Source organism: Elephas maximus, chromosome 7 (assembly GCF_024166365.1).
Source record: "Elephas maximus indicus isolate mEleMax1 chromosome 7, mEleMax1 primary haplotype, whole genome shotgun sequence".
In the NCBI taxonomy this organism is placed as follows: domain Eukaryota; kingdom Metazoa; phylum Chordata; class Mammalia; order Proboscidea; family Elephantidae; genus Elephas; species Elephas maximus.
The window spans coordinates 57,564,887-57,583,089 of NC_064825.1; the positions used below are offsets into that span (position 1 = coordinate 57,564,887).

The 18,203-nt window shown below is 39.5% G+C and overlaps 1 pseudogene; it reads left to right on the top strand.

Moving 5' to 3' along the window:
• The first annotated feature begins 2,899 nt into the window (after positions 1-2,899).
• LOC126079243 (olfactory receptor 51Q1-like) lies at positions 2,900-3,859 on the top strand (annotated as a pseudogene).
• The last annotated feature ends 14,344 nt before the right edge of the window (positions 3,860-18,203 follow it).

Sequence of the window (18,203 nt, forward strand, 5' to 3'; positions counted from 1 at the left end):
TAAGGAGGAGGGAACTAGTGATCACCAGGACAACATCTACCAGAATATGAGCCAGATCCTTTCCATGTCACCTCATGTAATCTTCATATTTTTGTGACTTAGCTAGTTTTGGCTTAGTCACTGGTATATATTTAACACTCAGTAAATGTTAGTTATTATATGTATTATTACAGTTTGTTTCCCCTCAGATTAGATGTCCAGGTAGTTACTGAAGTCAAGTGATTTTACTTTTTGGCTTTAAGTTTTGTTTCCAAAAACCTTAAAACATTTTTTAAGTAGGCTTCCTAGACTAGCTTTTAGAGGGAGGTAAAACATAAGTTCATCACCTAAGTAATTTTTATCAACTCAGATATAATCTTGAAAGGCTTTGGAGCAGTAAGATAAGATTTCTTGCTTTTTGGTATATGGATTGCTAATGGCTACAAGTGCCTCCTCTGAACAACCCTCTGACTTTTGGTTTCTGTCCCTTAGGGCCTCAAGTCTCAAAGCACAATCCTCATATTTCTACAAGATTCTTCCAGAGGTTTCCCCACCCACCTCCTGCATTTCAACCGGGATCTTCAGGAGGATATAACCTTATCCACCCACAAGGCAGATGATAGAAGCTACAGAGAGAGCTGAAGGACTACAGAGAGTGCACAGGTGAGGCTGGGCTGTCCCATGATTAGTGATAAGAGGGAAAACCCTGAGGAAAAGGTCATTCTGTGTGAGAACAGGGGATGCTGTCTAGGGAGAGAGTGAAGCAGACCCACCTTCAAACACATATTGAGAGGAGGTTGGACTGAAGTGGGGAGATGTGGTAGGGGCCATGAAATGAAGTGATTTATCCAGAGACTTATCACTGCCCCTACTGAGTTCAAAGAATAGCCCTGCGCCCATTAGTTCCTTTTACATCTAACCTGTGGCCATTGAAGCCCAAGTGTTTTCAAAGCACTTTAATAACAGTCAACTGCCTTCTTAGAGGAAACCCTGGTGGAGTAGTGGTTACGTGCTACTGCTGCTAACCAGGAAGTCAGCTAGTTCAAATCCACCAGGCACTCCTTGGAAACTGTATGGTGCAGTTCTACTCTGTCCTGTAGGGTCACTATGAGTCGAGGTCAGTGGGTTTTGTTTTTGGCCTTCTTAGATTCAGCCACATATCATCTATCAATAAATTCTACCCAGAAAATTGGCCTTTTCTGGGTGATACTCCTTCATTCTCATTTTACTTGTCTTCCTCTCTGCCCTGCAAATAGGTCAACCAATGTCTTAAAAAGGTGGAATGGAGTGTTAAGGGGAGCATGGACACATCTGAATGAAGAATAAACAAAAACCAGCACAAGCCAGGCAGGGAGTCCTTAATCACACTGCTATGAAGGGCAGGCCTGTGGTTTCCCAGCCATGCAATTGGGTTAGAAGGATTAGAAACCAACATGACGGTAAAGAGATGATTAACTCATTATTCTCCAACAACTGAGCATAAACCTTACCTCACAAAGACCAGTCATAGGAGCAAAGAAGCAGGACAGAAGAACCTAAATACCTAAATAAACTACCCCCCCACACAATGCAGGACTCCCCATCACCCCTACCTGGTAGAGAGTCTCTAAGAGTTTTACCTGTAGGGAGGGTTACTTGAAAGACTAGAAATAACTACCTTATTGCTGTTCTTGTGCCATGGAGTCAATTCCTACTCATGGCAATCTCATGTGTTACAGAGTAGAACTACTGCATAAGGTTTTCTTGACTATAATCTTTACAGAAGCAGACTGCCAGGACTTTTCTTCCCTGGTGCTATTAGGTGGTTCCATACAGCACCAAGCTTTCAGTTATCAGCCAAGTGCAAACTGTTTGTAGCTGCCAGGAACCTTGACTGTTTTATACCAAAAAAGCCAAGCCTGTTACAAATTCCAATTCATAGTGACCCTGTGGAACAGAGTAGAAATGCCCCCATAGGGATTCCAAGAAATGGGTGTTGAATCCCAACTGCCTACCTTTTGGTTAAAAGCTGAGCTCTTAATCGCTGAGCCATCAGGGTTACTGTCTAATAGCAGAGTAAAATTATTATCAAGTTTTTACCAGTATTAAGCATTAATTATTATTATTTCCTTAATATGCACCCACTGACCTTAGGTCTGCCCTTGGGTAAAAAAGATCAAGTATAAGTTCAAAAATCCTCTGAACTCTGATAGACTTTCAGATCATGCATCTATCATGTCTTCTTTCTCCTCCCACAAGTCCCTGCCCCTTGTGTGCTCATACACACACACAATTGGGCCTTATATCCATCCACTTAACTATTTCTCTCAGATAGCTTCTATGAATGTCAAACTCAACAAACACACTACATCTGTGATCTTCTCCCCAGAATCTTCTGCTACTCCAGTATTCCATATAAAAGTTATTATTACTGTAATCCACACAGTTGCCAAAGCAAGAAACGGGCATTTTCTGTGATACTTCCTCTTACTCAATACTATCTATTAAATTAAAGAGAAGGAAGTATTTTTTTCTATGATGCAAAGGAGAATATACACTAAGATTAGTCTTTGCATTTAGTTACTAGTAACTTATTTGAAATATTGAGAGCACTTCCAGTTAGGAAATGCAAATATCTAAGTATATATGTACACAGATGTATATACAAGAGTAGATAAGAAGTATAGTACAAAAGGTTTACAGGAGATATTAATTAAACTGAACTCCAAAGCAGAAGACTAGAAAGATTACAAAAAGAAAAAAAAAGATCATTTTAAACAGAAATTTATGTCAGAAGAACCTGCAGTTCTTACTATCCTGGGATCAGCAGTATTGGAAAAAGCAACCCCACACACAGCTTTGAATCTTGAATAGATAATGACTCTATGACAGTAGCACACCGCTGAGATTCTTATTGTAGGAAACAGACATTCTGGTTCTTCATTCGACAGTCATGCTCAAGGAGAATAATACAACCCAAGACCCCTTCTACTTCATCCTCACAGGTATCCCTGGATTCGAGGCCTTCCACATCTGGATCTCCATCCCCTTCTGCTGCTTCTATACCATCTCCATCATGGGCAACACCATCATCCTCGCCGTCATCCACACAGAGCCATCTCTCCACCAGCCCATGTACCTATTTCTCTCCATGCTGGCCCTGACTGACCTGGGTCTCACCCTCACCACCCTGCCCACAGTCATGTAGCTCCTCTGGTTCAACATTCAGAAGGTCACCTTTGAGGCCTGTTTTGCCCAGTTCTTTTTCCTCCATGGATTCTCATCCATCGAATCTTCTGTCCTCCTGGCCATGTCTTTTGACCGCTATGTGGCCATCTGTCGTCCCCTCCATTATGCCTCCATCCTTACCAGTAAAGTCATTGGCAGCATTGGAGTAGCCATCATCTGCCGTTGTATTTTGGCTGTTCTTCCCCCACTTTTCCTACTCAAGCGCCTGCCCTTCTGCCACTCTCACCTTCTCTCTCACTCCTACTGCCTCCACCAGGATATGATTCGGCTGGTCTGTGCTGATATTCGGGTCAACAGCTGGTATGAATTTGCTCTTGGGTTAATCATTGCTGTGTTGGACCCATTGCTCATTGTGCTCTCCTATGCACTCATCCTGAGAAGTATCTTGGGCACAGCCACCTGGGCTGAGCGGCTCCGGGCCCTTAATAACTGTTTGTCCCACTTTCTGGCTGTTCTGGTTCTCTATGTGCCTATGGTGAGTCTATCCATGACTCATCACTTTGCAAAACATGCTGCACCACTGGTCCATGTGGTCATTGCCAATATCTACTTGCTGGCCCCTCCTGTGATGAACCCCATCATTTACAGTGTCAAGACTAAGCAGATACACCAAGGGATCTTTCATCTTCTCTTCCAAAGGAAGTTGCACTAAGATTGCAATTTAGGTTTAGAAAAATACTTTCTATAGGTAACATAGGCTCATGAGCAGAGGCCACTACCATGAAGAACGTAAATAGCATAGGCAGGGGAAGGAATAGGAACTGCTTAAGAAACTTTCAATGTCAATAAAGAGACATGATTATTCCTTGATTAGAAATTAAGAGAGGTAGCATTTTTTAAAACCCAGCTTTGCTCTTAACTAGCTATATGGTTTTGAGAAAAAAAAAAAAAAAAAACACTTTAAAATACAATTCCTCTTCTGCCTTCGTCACAGTGGTGTTGTTATTAAGTATGTGGTGAAATATAAGGATTTCTGTAATAAACTCAAAATGCTGATAAATGCATGAAAATGCTTATTGAAGTTGGTATACGTTTATGCCTTTATAAATCGTTACTAAAGCAAATGTCAGATCTTTATTAAACGCAGGTGCTCATGGAATCACAAGCTGAAATAATGAAATTGAATCTTCATACACTAGAAGGTCAAATTAAAGAAAGATGGTTGTAGATATTGGTGCTACATGAAAAGATAATTGAACACTAATTTTCGAAAGCCAAAATGGAAGGACACTGGGAATTCAATAACCTATTGAATTAATGTTCAAGGCAGAGTTCACTTAAAGTTAGTGGTGGAATCAGTGTTTCAGAAAAATGGGAACTACTGCTGAGAGAAAATGGTAGATCCTGATATGAGCTATAACACAGAACCTTCTGGAAGACAAGCCTAAAGATAGTTTGAATGTTAAGGGTGTCATGCATAGAAAAAACTGCAAACTGTTTAAGTTAGACTTGTTTCCTGAGCTAGATCAAGCTGTGCTGATATTATGTTGCGCTCCTTTGATTTGCCTGCAAACATCTTAATAGGGCTTATAAGACCGTTTGTCATCTCTAGAGGAACCCTGGTGGTGCAGACATTAAAGCACTTGACCGCTAACCAAAAGGTCAGCAGTTTGAGCCCATCAGCCAGTCCGGGGTAGAAAGATGTTTTTGTAAAGATTTACAGCCTTGGAAGCCCTATGGGACAACCTTTCTCTGTCCTATAGGGTCACTATAAGTCAGAATCTACTTGACAGGAGTGGATTTGGATGGGTTACCTGTCGCTGACCTTCTCTGCAGCTTACATCACCCTTCTCACTTTCTCTCTGAACAACTATCATTACTGAACGTTTTGATCAAAGATCCCATAGAAGAATCTTGATCAAAAGAGGGAAAAATGTGGAACAAAATTGAAAATCTCAATGGCATCCAGATTTTCTGGAGCCATTGTGGTTGAATAAGCCCCCAAAACTATTACCCTGAGATAATCTTTAAACCTTATATTTTAAACCTTAAACCAAGTTTATTTTCTCAAGTCTTCCTTGAAACCAAATAAAAGAAAAACCAAAATAGCTTATTTTAATTAGTAAAATATGTCTGCTTTGAGCATTGTGTGCTTTAAGATAATTATCTATGTGCGATCAAATTGACAACAGCAACTTGAAATGTTGGATTAGACACTCAGAGGCAGCAAGTTTTAGGTAATGGTAGTGGAATAATGTAGAAAAGAATAATGGTAATGGTAGTGCAACTTGAAGAATGTAACCAGTGTCACTGAATTGTACATGTAGAAATAGTTGAAATAGTGTAACTTTGGTTGCATGTATTTTTACATACACACAAACAAAAATTTAAAAAGGATACTCTGACTTTCAGTTTTGGGCAGGATGATGAGCCTGGCCAATACTCTTGCTGACACAATTAGAAAAGCAGATTTAAAAATAATTTATATATATATATATATCGATGGCACTGGGTTTTATATATATATAAAGTACCTGGGTGATATAAGTAATTAACATGCTCACCTGGAAGCTGAAGTTTTGAGTCCATCCAGAGGCTTCTTGGAAGACCCGAAGGTCTACTTCCAAAATATCAGCCATTTAAAATCCTATGGAGTACAGTTCTATTTTGACACACATGGAGTCAACCCGATAGCAACTGGTTTGGTGTGTATATGTAATTTTATAGGTATATATATGTATATATATAATTGTATAAGTATATGTATATATTTGAATATGTGTACACATGTATATATCTGTTGCTGTAGAGCCAACTCTGATAGCAACCCTATAGGACAGAGTAGAACCGGCCCATAGGGATTTTAAGAAGCAACTGGGTAGCCACCCTTTTCATTAACAGCCAAACATTTAACCACTGTGTCACCAGGGCTCCATGGGTTTTATATATATGTATATATATATAAAATTTATATATATATATATATTTTTTTGCTGATATAGTGAATAAAAACCTTATCTCAATTTTATTACAATATTTATTTTTATTGTACTTTAGATGAAGGTTTACAGAGCAAACTAGCGTCTCATCAGTTAGTACACACATTGTTGTATGACCTTGGTTAACAACCCCACCACATGTCAACACTCTCCCTTCTCAACACTGTGTTCCCTATTACTAGCTTTCCTGTTCCCTCCTGCCTTCCAGTCCCTACTCCAGGACTGGTGCACCCCTTTAGTCTTGTTTTGTTCCATGGGCCTGTTCAATCTTTGGCTGAAGGGTAAACCTCAGAAGTGAACTCATTACTGAGCTGAAAGCGTACCTGGGGGCCATACTCTCAGTGTTTCTTCAGTCTCTGTCAGGCCAGCAAGTCTGGTCTTTCTTTTTATGTCACAAACTTATCCTACATTTTTCCCTAGCTCTGTCCAGGACCCTCTACTGTGATCCCTGTCAGAGCAATCAGTGGTGATAACCAGGTACCATCTAGTTGTACTGGACTCAGTCTGACAGAGGCTGTAGTAGATGTGGTCCAATAGTCCTTCGGACTAATCTTTCCCTTGTACCTTTTATTTTTCTTCATTAGTCCTTGCTCCTGAAGGGGTGAGAGCAATGGAGTGCCCTAGATGGCTACTCACAGGGTTTTAAGACCCCAGACACTACTCACCAAACTAGAATGCAAAACATATTCTTACAATTTTTATTTTTCTTATGAAAGTCTTTTCACTGTGAACACCCAAAGAGCTTACCCATTTCCATTATCTGGTGAGAAGTATAATCCCAATGAAGTTATACATCAGTTTCCCTAGATGACACTCATCATAGCCCTTCTTGCCTAAGTGGAGATCCAGTGTCCCTGAAGAAAGAAGTAACTTACACTGTATATACCAGCTAACACCTATAAAAGGATATCCCTTTTTTTTGCCTTTCTGACTTTTGAATCTATTAACAGTTTTGAGATACTGCCCCCAATACCTTTGAGCCACCTCAAATCTGTTTGGTTTTATTCCAAATGCATGACAATGTCAAAGAACAGCTATGTTCCAACACAGAATTCCCTCTCAAAACCAGATAAACTTAAATAGTAAGAAGGAAGGAACTGGTGATCACCAAGACAACATCTGCCAGACTATGGGCTAGGTCCTTTCCATGTCACCTCATAAAATCTTTGTATTTTTGTGAGATAGCTTGTTTCGGCTCAGTCAATAGTATATGTTGAACTCTCAGTTAATATCAGTTATTATATATATTAGTACTGTTTCTTCATTTTCCCTCAAAGTATGTGCAGATAGTTACTGAAGTCAAGAGATTTTGCTTCTTGGCTTTAAGTTTTGTTGCCAATAATATTAAAAGATTCATAAGTAGGCTTACTAGACTAGGTTTTAAACTAAAAACCAAACCAACTACTGTCCAGTCAATTCCAACTCATAGTGACCCTATAGGACAGAGTAGAGCTGCCCCATAGAGTTTCCGATGAGTGCCTGGTGGATTTGAACTGCCAACTTCTTGGTTAGCAGCCATAGCTCTTAACCACTATGCCACCAGGAAACCCTGGTGGTGTAGTAATTAAGAGCTATGGCTACTAAGCAAAAGGTCAGCAATTTGATTCCACCAGGCATGCTCCTTGGAAACCCTATGGGGGCAGTTCTAGTCTGTCCTATAGGGTCACTATGAGTCAGAATCAACTCAACAGCAACGGGACTAGCTTTAGAGGGAAGTGAAATATAAGTCCATCACCTAAGGCATTTTTACCACTTCAAACTGAAACTAGAATGGGTTAGATTTTTTCATGAAAATGAAAAAGAATTTCCAGTCCCTAACACTTCTCTTCTTTAAGAATATATACAACTCTTCCCTTCAAGGCATTGCCCCTGAAAAATACCTTTTACCCATGTCCACTAAGCTCACCCAGCTTTGCCAGGAGCTGCTCAGGCCTAATTTCCAAGAGAACTTCCCTCCCATCAAGAACCAAATCATGGGGAGGCTGAGCCAAGATGGCGGGATAGACAGACGCTTCCTGCTGAGCCCTCATTACAACAAAGACCCAAAACTACAAGTGAAACAAGTATATCTGTGACAAGCTGTGAGCTCTGAACTTCACAGCCAAGCTTAGGAAATGAACTGAGGAGCAGGGGGAGGAAGAGACCATTCAGAAATGGAGAGGAGTTACTGGACCTGAATCATGGGGAGCCCTCAGGCACCATTCCCGGATTGGCAGCAGTGGCAGGCTGGTACTAGCATTCAGCCACAGTTTCCTCAGGGAGAAGCAGCCAGCGGCACAGCTTACTCCCATCTCTGGAACCTGAGAAGAATGGCGCTCTCGGCAAAAGGTAAGTACTTGCATATATTTTACCGTGACCCCCCACCTCCAAGCCGGCTTCAGTGGATGAATTCTCTGGGCCTGAGATAGGCCCTACTGAGCACCTAGAGCTATCCTCCCGGCCTTCGGAAAGGAAAAAATTTGCATTTGGGGGAAAAGATAATTTGCTAGCTCCACTAACTGGGGGAGCTCAGGACAGAAGCGGCTCCTGTCCAGACATAAACAGTACATGGACTTTGAGCAACTTTCCCTTATGCCTGGACATGAGTGGGCCCATTTCGGGAGAATAGGCCCTTGTTGGCAGACTCCAACTATTTCAGCTGTGTAGTGGAGAGGTGGGTGTTTGATGTTTGACATTGCTTTGCCTATTAAACAAGATACTCACCTACCCACATTAGGGACCTAAGGACTGGTAGCTCCATTCAGGTCACCCAGCCACCTGCGACAGGGGTCCAAAGATAACTGGTACCTCCCAGTCCTTACAACCAAAAACTTTGGGTGCCCCCAGTCCATCTGCAGAACCCACCCACCTGCACATGCTCTAAGGAACAAGGAAACGCTTTCCTCAGAGACACTCAGGGGTCGGTTCCTAGCCCCCTGCCTTGTTCAGAGTGTGACCCCCCTGCTGCAATCAAATACCTGTATATACACCAATCAACCCTGCCCCTCTAAGACTGTAGAACAGAGCCTGTACCACACACTTGATGATCAGCTACCTGGAAACCCGAGCTGAATTTGTACAACTAAACTGAATGGACTCCTAGACTGATATACCTGATAACAGCTCTAGCCAACTGGGGACAGGACGTCAGAGCTCCCAAGGCAAAAGTAATAAAGTTAGCTCACTCAAGCAACCCATAGCGGTATGCCAAAACAAAACAAAGCAAGAAGCTACGAGACAGTAAGCAAACATAAACTAATACAACTTATAGATGGCTTGGAGAAAACAGTCAATATTAAGTCACTTAAAGAAATGGACCAGGATCACCTCAACAGGCTCTCAGAACAAAGAATCCAGGGATCTTCTAGGTGAAAGTGCATTCTTGGAATTACCAGATGCAGAATACAAAAATTTAATATACAGAACATTTCAAGACATCAGGAAGAAAATGAGGCAATACACAGAACAAGCCAAGGAACACACAGATAAAGCAAATGAAGAAATTAAAAACATTATTCAGGAATATAATGAAAAGTTTAATAAGCTGGAAAAATCCATAGACAGGCAGCAATTAGAAATTCAGAATATAAACAATGAAATTACAGAAGTAGACAACTCAATAGAAAGTCAGAGGAACAGAATTGAGCAAATAGAAGCTAGAATTTCCGAACTCGAAGATAAATCACTTGGCACTAATATATTTGAAGAAAAATCAGATAAAAGAATTTTAAAAAAATGAAGAAAACTTAGGGATCATGTGGGACTCTATTGAGAGAAAAAGCCTACGAGTGATTGGAGTACCAGAACAAGGAGGGACAACAGAAAATACAAAGAGAATTGTTGAGTATTTGTTGGCAGAAAACTTTCCTGATAACTTGAAAAATGAGAAGAAATCTATCCAAGATGCTCATCAAATTCCGTATAAGGTATATGTTAAAAGAAAGTGACCAAGACATATTATAATCAAACTTGCCAAAACCAAAGATAAAGAGAGAATTATAAGAGCAGCGAGGGATAAACGAAAAGTCATCTGCAAAGGAAAGCCAATAAGCTCGGACTACTTGACAGAAACCATGCAGGCAAGAAGGCAATCGGACGACATATTTAAAACATTGAAGGAAAAAAATTGCCTGCCAAGAACCATATATCCAGCAAAACTGTCTCTTAAATATGAAGGTGAAATTAAGACATCTCCAGATAAAAACAAGTTTAGGGAATTCATAAAAACCAAACCAAAACTACAGGAAATATTAAAAGGAAGGAGTTCTTTGGTTAGAAAGACAATAATATCAGGTATCAACCCAAGAGTAGAACACCGGCAAGAGCAATCATAAGTCAACCCAGATAGGGAAATCCAAAAAAAAAAGCAAGATTTAAAAAAAAAAGGTCAAAACAGGGTAACAGCAATGTTATTCTATAAAAGAAGACAACATTAAAATAATAAAGAGGGATTAAAAAATGTAATCATACGTGTTCCATATGGAAAAGAAGATATAGCGATACAAAGAAATAAAAGTTAGTTTTAAATTTAGAAAACTAGGGGTAAATAATAAGAGAAGTACAAAGGAGACAAACTATCCTACTTATCAACATAAAATAGAAGAAAAAAATAGAGACTAAGAAGAAAAAAAATCAACAACAACAAATATGAAGAAAGGACAATGTATAAAGATAATCTATTCAGCACATAATGTTAAGTGGAAAAAAGAGACTGTCAACAACACACACACAAAAAAGACATCAAAATGATAGCACTAAATTCATACCTATCCATAATTACCCTGAATATAAATGGACTAAATGCCCCAATAAAGAGACAGAGAGTGGCAGAATGGATTAAAAAACAAGATCCGTCTATATGCTGCCTACAAGACAAACACCTTAGACTTAGAGACACAAACAAACTAAAGCTTAAAGGATGGAAGAAAATATATGAAGCAAAAAACAATCAAAAAAGAACAGGAGTGGCAATATTAATTTCTGACAAAACAGACTTTAAATCCATCATAAAGGATAAGGAAGGACAGTATATAATGATAAAAGGAACAATATACCAAGAAGATATAACCATATTAAATATTTATGCACCCAACGTCAGGGCTCCAAGATACATAAAACAAACTCTATCAGCATTGAAAAGTGAGATACACAGCTCCACAATAATAGTAGGAGACTTCAAAACACCACTTTCAGTGAAGGACAGGACATCCAGAAAGAAGCTCAATAAAGACACAGAAGATCTAAATGCCACAATCAACCAACATGACCTCATAGACATATACAGAACACTCCACCCAACAGCAACCAAGTATACTCTTTCCTAGTGCACGTGGAACATTCTCTAGAATAGACCACATATTAGGTCATAAAGCAAGCCTTAGCAGAATCCAAAACACTGAAATATTACAAAGCATCTTCTCTGACCATAAGGCCATAAAAGTGGAAATCAACAACAGGAAAAGCAGGGAAAAGGAATCAAACACTTGGAAACTGAACAGTACTCTGCTCAGAAAAGACTGGATTACAAAAGACATTAAGGATGGAATAAAGAGATTCATAGAATCCAATGAGAATAAAAACACTTCCTATCAGAACCTTTGGGACACAGCAAAAGCGGTGCTCAGAGGCCAATTTATATCAATAAATGCACACATACAAAAAGAAGAAAGGGCCAAAATCAAGGAATTTTCCCTACAATTTGAACAAATAGAAAGAGAGCAACGAAAGAAACCCACAGGCACCAGAAGAAAACAAATAATAAAAATTAGAGCAGAACTAAATGAGATACAAAACAGAAAAACAATTGAAACAATTAACAAGACCAAAAGCTGGTTTTCTGAAAAAATAAACAAAATTGATAATCCATTGGCCAAACTGACAAAAGAAAAACAGGAGAGGAAGCAAATAACCTTAATAAGAAATGAGATGGGCGATATTACAACAGACCCAACTGAAATTAAAAGGATCATATCAGATTACAATGAAAAACTATACTCAAACAAATTTGAAAACCTAGAAGAAATGGATGAATTCCTAGAAACACACTACCTACCTAAACTAACACAAACAGAGGTAGAACAACTAAATAGACCCATAACAAAAGAAGAGATTGAAAAAGTAATCAAAAAACTCCCAATAACAACAACAACAACAACAAAAAAACCCTGGTCTGGATGGCTTCACTGCAGAGTTCTACCAAACTTTCAGAGAAGAGTTAACACCACTACTACTAAAGGTATTTCAGACCATAGAAAAGGATGGAATACTACCAAACTCATTCTATGAAGCCACAATATCCCTGATACCAAAACCAGGTAAAGACACCACAAGAAAAGAAAATTACAGACCTGTATCCTTCATGAATGTAAATGCAAAAATCCTCAACAAAATTCTAGCCAATAGAATTCAACAACACATCAAAAAACTAATTCACCATGACCAAGTGGGATTCATACCAGGTATGCAGGGATGGCTCAACATTAGAAAAACAATTAATGTAATACACCACATAAATAAAACAAAAGATAAGAATCACATGATTTTATCAATTGATGAAGAAAGGGCATTTGACAAAGTTGAACACCCATTCATGATACAAACTCTGAGCAAAATAGGAATAGAAGGATAATTCCTCAACATAATGAAGGGCATTTATACAAAGCCAACAGCCAACATCACCCAAATGGAGAGAGCCTGAAAGCATTCCCACTGAGATCGGGAACCAGACAATGATGCCCTTCATCACCGCTCTTATTCAACATTTTGTTGGAGGTCCTAGCCATAGCAATTAGGCTAGATAAAGAAATAAATGTATCCAGATTGACAAGGAAGAAGTAAAAGTATCTCTATTTGCAGATGACGTGATCTTATACACAAAAAAAAACCCTGAGGAATCCTCAAGAAAACTACTGAAAGTAATAGAAGAGTTCAGCAGTGTAGAGAGATACAAGATAAACATACAAAAATCAGTAGGATTCCTCTACACCAACAAAAAGAACATCGAAGAGGAAATCACCAAATCAATACCATTCACGGTAGCCCCCAAGAAGATAAAATACTTAGGAATAAATCTTACCAGAGATGAAAAAAAGACTTATACAAAGAAAACTACAGTACATTTCTGCAAGAAACCAAAAGAGACTTACGTAAGTGGGAAAACATGTCTTGCTCATAGATAGGAAGACTTAACATTATAAAACTGCCTGTTCTACCAAAAACAATCTATACATTTAATGCAATTCCAATCCAAATTCCAATGACATTCTTTAATGAGATGGAGAAACAAATCACCAACTTCATATGGACGGGAAAGAGGCCCCAGATAAATAAGGCATTACTGAAAAAGAGGAACAAAGTGAGAGGGCTTGTGTTACCTGATTTTAGAACATATTATACCGCCACAGTGGTCAACACAGCCTGGTACTGGTACAACAACTGATACATAGACCAGTGGGACAATTGAGAATCCAGACATAAATCCATCCACATATGAGCAGTTGATATTTGACAAAGATCCCAAAACAGTTAAATGGGGAAAAGACAGTCTTTTTAACAAATAGTGCTGGCGTAACTGGATATGCATCTGCAAAAAAATGAAACAAGACCCATACCTCACTCCATGCACAAAAACTAACTCTAAATGGATCAAAGACCTAAATATAAAATCTTAAATGATAAAGATCATGGAAGAAAAAATAGAGACAATGTTAGGAGCCCTAATACATGGCATAAACAGTATACAAAACATTATTAAGAATGCAGAATAAAAACTAGATAACTGCAAGCTCCTAAAAATCAAACACCTATGTTCATCCAAAGACTTCACCAAAAGAGTAAAAAGATTCCCTACAGACGGGGAAAAAGGTTTTAGCTATGACATTTCTGATCAGTGCCTGATCTCTAAAATCTATACGATACTGCAAAAACTCAAGTACAAAAAGACAAATAACTCCATTAAAAAATGGGTAAAAGACATGAATAAACACTTCACTAAAGAAGACATTCAGGTAGCTAACAGATATATGAGGAAATGTTCACCATCATTAGCCATTAGAGAAATGCAGATCAAAACTACAATGAGATTTCATCTCACTCCAACAAGGCTGACATTAATCCAAAAAACACAAAAGAATAAATGTTGGAGAGGCTGTGGAGAGATTGGAACACTTCTACACTGCTGGTTGGTGTTTAAAATGGTATAACCTCTTTGGAAATCAATTTGATGCTTCCTTAAAAAGCTAGAAATGGAACTACCGTATGATCCAGCAATCCCACTCCTTGGAATATATCCTAGAGAAATAAGAGCCTTTATGCGAACAAATATATGCACACCCGTGTTTATTGCAGCACTGTTTACAATAGCAAAAAGATGGAAGCAACCAAGGTGCCCATCAAAGGGAATGGATAAATAAATTATGGCATATTCACACAATGGAATACTACGCATCGATAAAGAACAGTATTGAATCTGTAAAACATTTCATAACATGGAGGAACCTGGAAGGGATTATGCTGAGTGAAATTAATCAGTTGCAAAAGGACAAATATTGTATTAGACCACTATTATAAGAACTCGAGAAATAGTTTAAACTGAGAAAAAAACATTCTTTTGTGGTTATGAGGGGGGGAGGGAGGAAGGTTGGAAGAGGGGTATTCACTAATTAGTAGATAAGAGCTACTTTAGGTGAAGGGAAAGACAACACACAATACAGGGGAGGTCAGCACAACTAGACTAAACCAAAAGAAGAGAAGTTTCTGGAATAAACTGAATGCTTCTAAGGTTAGCGAAGCAGGGGCAGGGGTTTGAGGACCAAGGTTTCAGGGGACATCTAAGTCAATTGGCATAATAAAATCTATTAAGAAAACATTCTGCATCCACTTCGAAGAGTGGTGTCTGGGGTCTTAAACGCTACTAAGCAGCCATCTAATATGCATCGATTGGTCTCAACCCACCTGGATCAAAGGAGAATGAAGAACACCAAGAACACAAGGTAATTATGAGGCCAAGGAACAGAAAGGGCCACGTGAACCAAAGACTACATCTTCCTGAGACCAGAGGAACTGGATGGTGCCTGGCTACAACTGATGACTGCCTTGATGGGGAATACAACAGGGAACCCCTCAGGGAGCAGGAGAGCAGTGGGATGGAGACCCCAAATTCTCATAAAAAGACCAGACTTAATGGTCTGACTGAGAGTGGAAGGACCCCAGTGGTCATGGCCCCCAGACCTTCTGTTGCCCCAGGACAGGAACCATTCCCGAAGCAAACTCTTCAGACATGAATTGGACTGAACAATGGGTTGGAGAGGGATGCTGGTGAGGAGTGAGCTTCTTGGATCTGGTGGACACTTCAGACTATGTTGGCATCTCCTACCTGGAGGGGAGATGAGGGGTAGAGAGGGTTAGAAGCTGGTGAAATGGACACGAAAAGAGAGTGGAGGGAGAGAGTGGGCTGTCTCATTAAGGGGAGAGTAATTGGGAGTATGTAGCAAGGTGTATGTAAGTTTTTGTGTGAAAGACTGACTTGATTTGTAAACTTTCACTTAAAGCACAATTAAAAAAAGAATGAAATCACATTCTCTCAAGGCTTTGGAACAGTAATATAATGATGTTTCTTCTTATATGGATTGCTAGTGGCTACAGGTGCCTCTCATGAACAACTCTCTGGCTTTCTGATTCTGTCCCACAGGGCCTCGAGTCTCAAAGCACAGTCCTCATAGATATGCACGGTTCTTCCAGAGGTTTCTCCACCTACATCTTGCATTCCAGCCTGGGATCTTCAGGAGTATATAACCATACCTAGGCACGGAGCAGAGAGTAGAAGCCACGGAGAGCTGAAAGACTACAGAGAGTGCACAGGTGAGGCTGGGCTGATCCATGAATGATTAGTGATAAGAGGAGGAGAACACCTGGGGAAAAGTTTATGATGTTTGAGAACAGGGGATACTGTCTAGGGGGAGATACATATTGAGGGGAGGTTGGACTGGGGTAGGGAGATGTGATAGGGACCATGAAATGATTTATCCAGAGATTTATCACTGTCTCTCACTGAATTCAAAGGATAGCACTGATCTCATTAGTCCCTTTTACACCTAACCTGTGGCCATTGAAGCCAGCATGTTTTCAAAGCATATTAATAAGAACCAACTGCCTTTTTAGATTCAGCCGCATATCATCTATCGACAAATTCTATCCAGAAAATTGGCCTTTTCTGGGTGATTTCCCCTTCATTCCCATTTTGCTTGTCTTCCTCTCTGCCTTGCAGATGGCTCAATCAATGTCTTAAAGTGGGGGAGGGGAGTGTTAAGGGAAGCAGGGAAGCATCTGAATGAAGAATAAACAAAAACCAGCACAAGCCGGGCAGGGGTTCCTGTATCAAACTGCTATGAAGGGTAGGCCTGTGGTTTCCCAGCCATCCAATTACCCCATAGTGAGAATTAAATGCCAACATGAAGGTAAAGAAATGATTTCCTCAGTATTTTCCAACAATTGAGCCTAGACCTTATGACACAAAGGTAAGCAAAGGATCAAAGAAAGAGCACTGGAAGAACTAAAGACCTAAATAGCTACCCCCACACATAATGCAGGATTCCCCATCACCACCACCTGGTAGAGTCTAGGAATTTTACCTGTAGGGAGAGTTACTTGAAAGACTAGAAATAATTGCCTTATTGCTGTTGTTGTGTGCTGTTGAGTCAGTTCTGACTCATCATGACCTCATGTGTTACAGAGTAGAACTACTCTATAAGGTTTATTTGGATATAATCTTTATGGAAGAATATTGCTAGGCCTTTTCTTCCACAGTGCTGTTGGATGGGCCCAAACTGCACCAACCTTTTGGCTACCAGCCAAGTGCAGACTGTTAGCAGCGCCTGGGGAACTCAGTTGTCTTATACCAAAAATACCAAGCCTGCTGCCATCCAGTCAATTCTGACTCATATTGACCCTACAGGACAGAGTAGAACTGCCCCCATAGGGGTTCCAAGGAGGGGATGGTAGATTTAAACTCCCAATTTTTGGTTAGCAGCCAAGCTCTTAATCACTGAGCCACCAGGGTTCGTCTTATAACCGAAACCCAGTGCCGTTGAGTCAATTCTGACTCATAGTGACTCTATAGCAGAGTAAATTTATTATCAGGCTCTTACTGATATTAAGTATTTATCCATTTCTTTTTCCTTAACATGTACCCATTGACCTTAGGTCTGCCCTCAAGTAAAAAGATCCAATATAAATTCAGGAATCCTCTGATCTCTGATAGACTTTCAGATCATGCAGATACCATGTCTACTTTCTCTTCCCACAACCCCCTGCCCTTTGTGTGCTCATACACACACTTGGGCCTTATGTCCACCCAATTAATTATTTCTCTTGGATAGCTCCTATGAACATCAAACTCAACATACACACACTGAATCTGTGATCGTCTCCTCAGAATCTTCTACTATTCTAGTGCACCATATAAAAGTTGTTATTACTATAATCCACACAGTTGCCAAAGTGAGAATCCTGGGGATCATCTGTGATACTTCTTTTCACTCAATATTGTCTATACAATTAAAGAGGAGGAAGTATCTTATTATTTCTGTAATTCCAGTAGAATATACACTAAGATTAGTCTTTGCATTTCGTTACTGGAAAGTTAATTCAAATATTGAGAGCACTTCAAGTTAGTAAATGCAAATGTCTAAGTTCATATATATATATAAACATACATACAGAACTAGGTGAGAAGTGTAATACAAGAGGTGTGTACCAAAAAAAACCCAAACCCATTGCTACCAAGTCAATTCCAACTCACTGGAACCCTATAGGGCAGAATTAGAACTGCCCCATAGAGTTTCCAAGGACAGCCTAGTATATTCGAACTGCTGACCTTTTGGTTAGCAGCCATAGCTCTTAACCACTACACCACCAAGGTTTCCAAGAGATTTAGAGGAAGCATAAGTTAAATTATAGTGCAAAGCAGAACACATAAAAGATTTAAAAAAAAAAAAAAAAAAAGCTCATTTTCAATATAAATTTATCTCAGAAGATCCCACAGTTGTTACTGTTCTAGCTGAGTATACAGCTCAGTGGTAT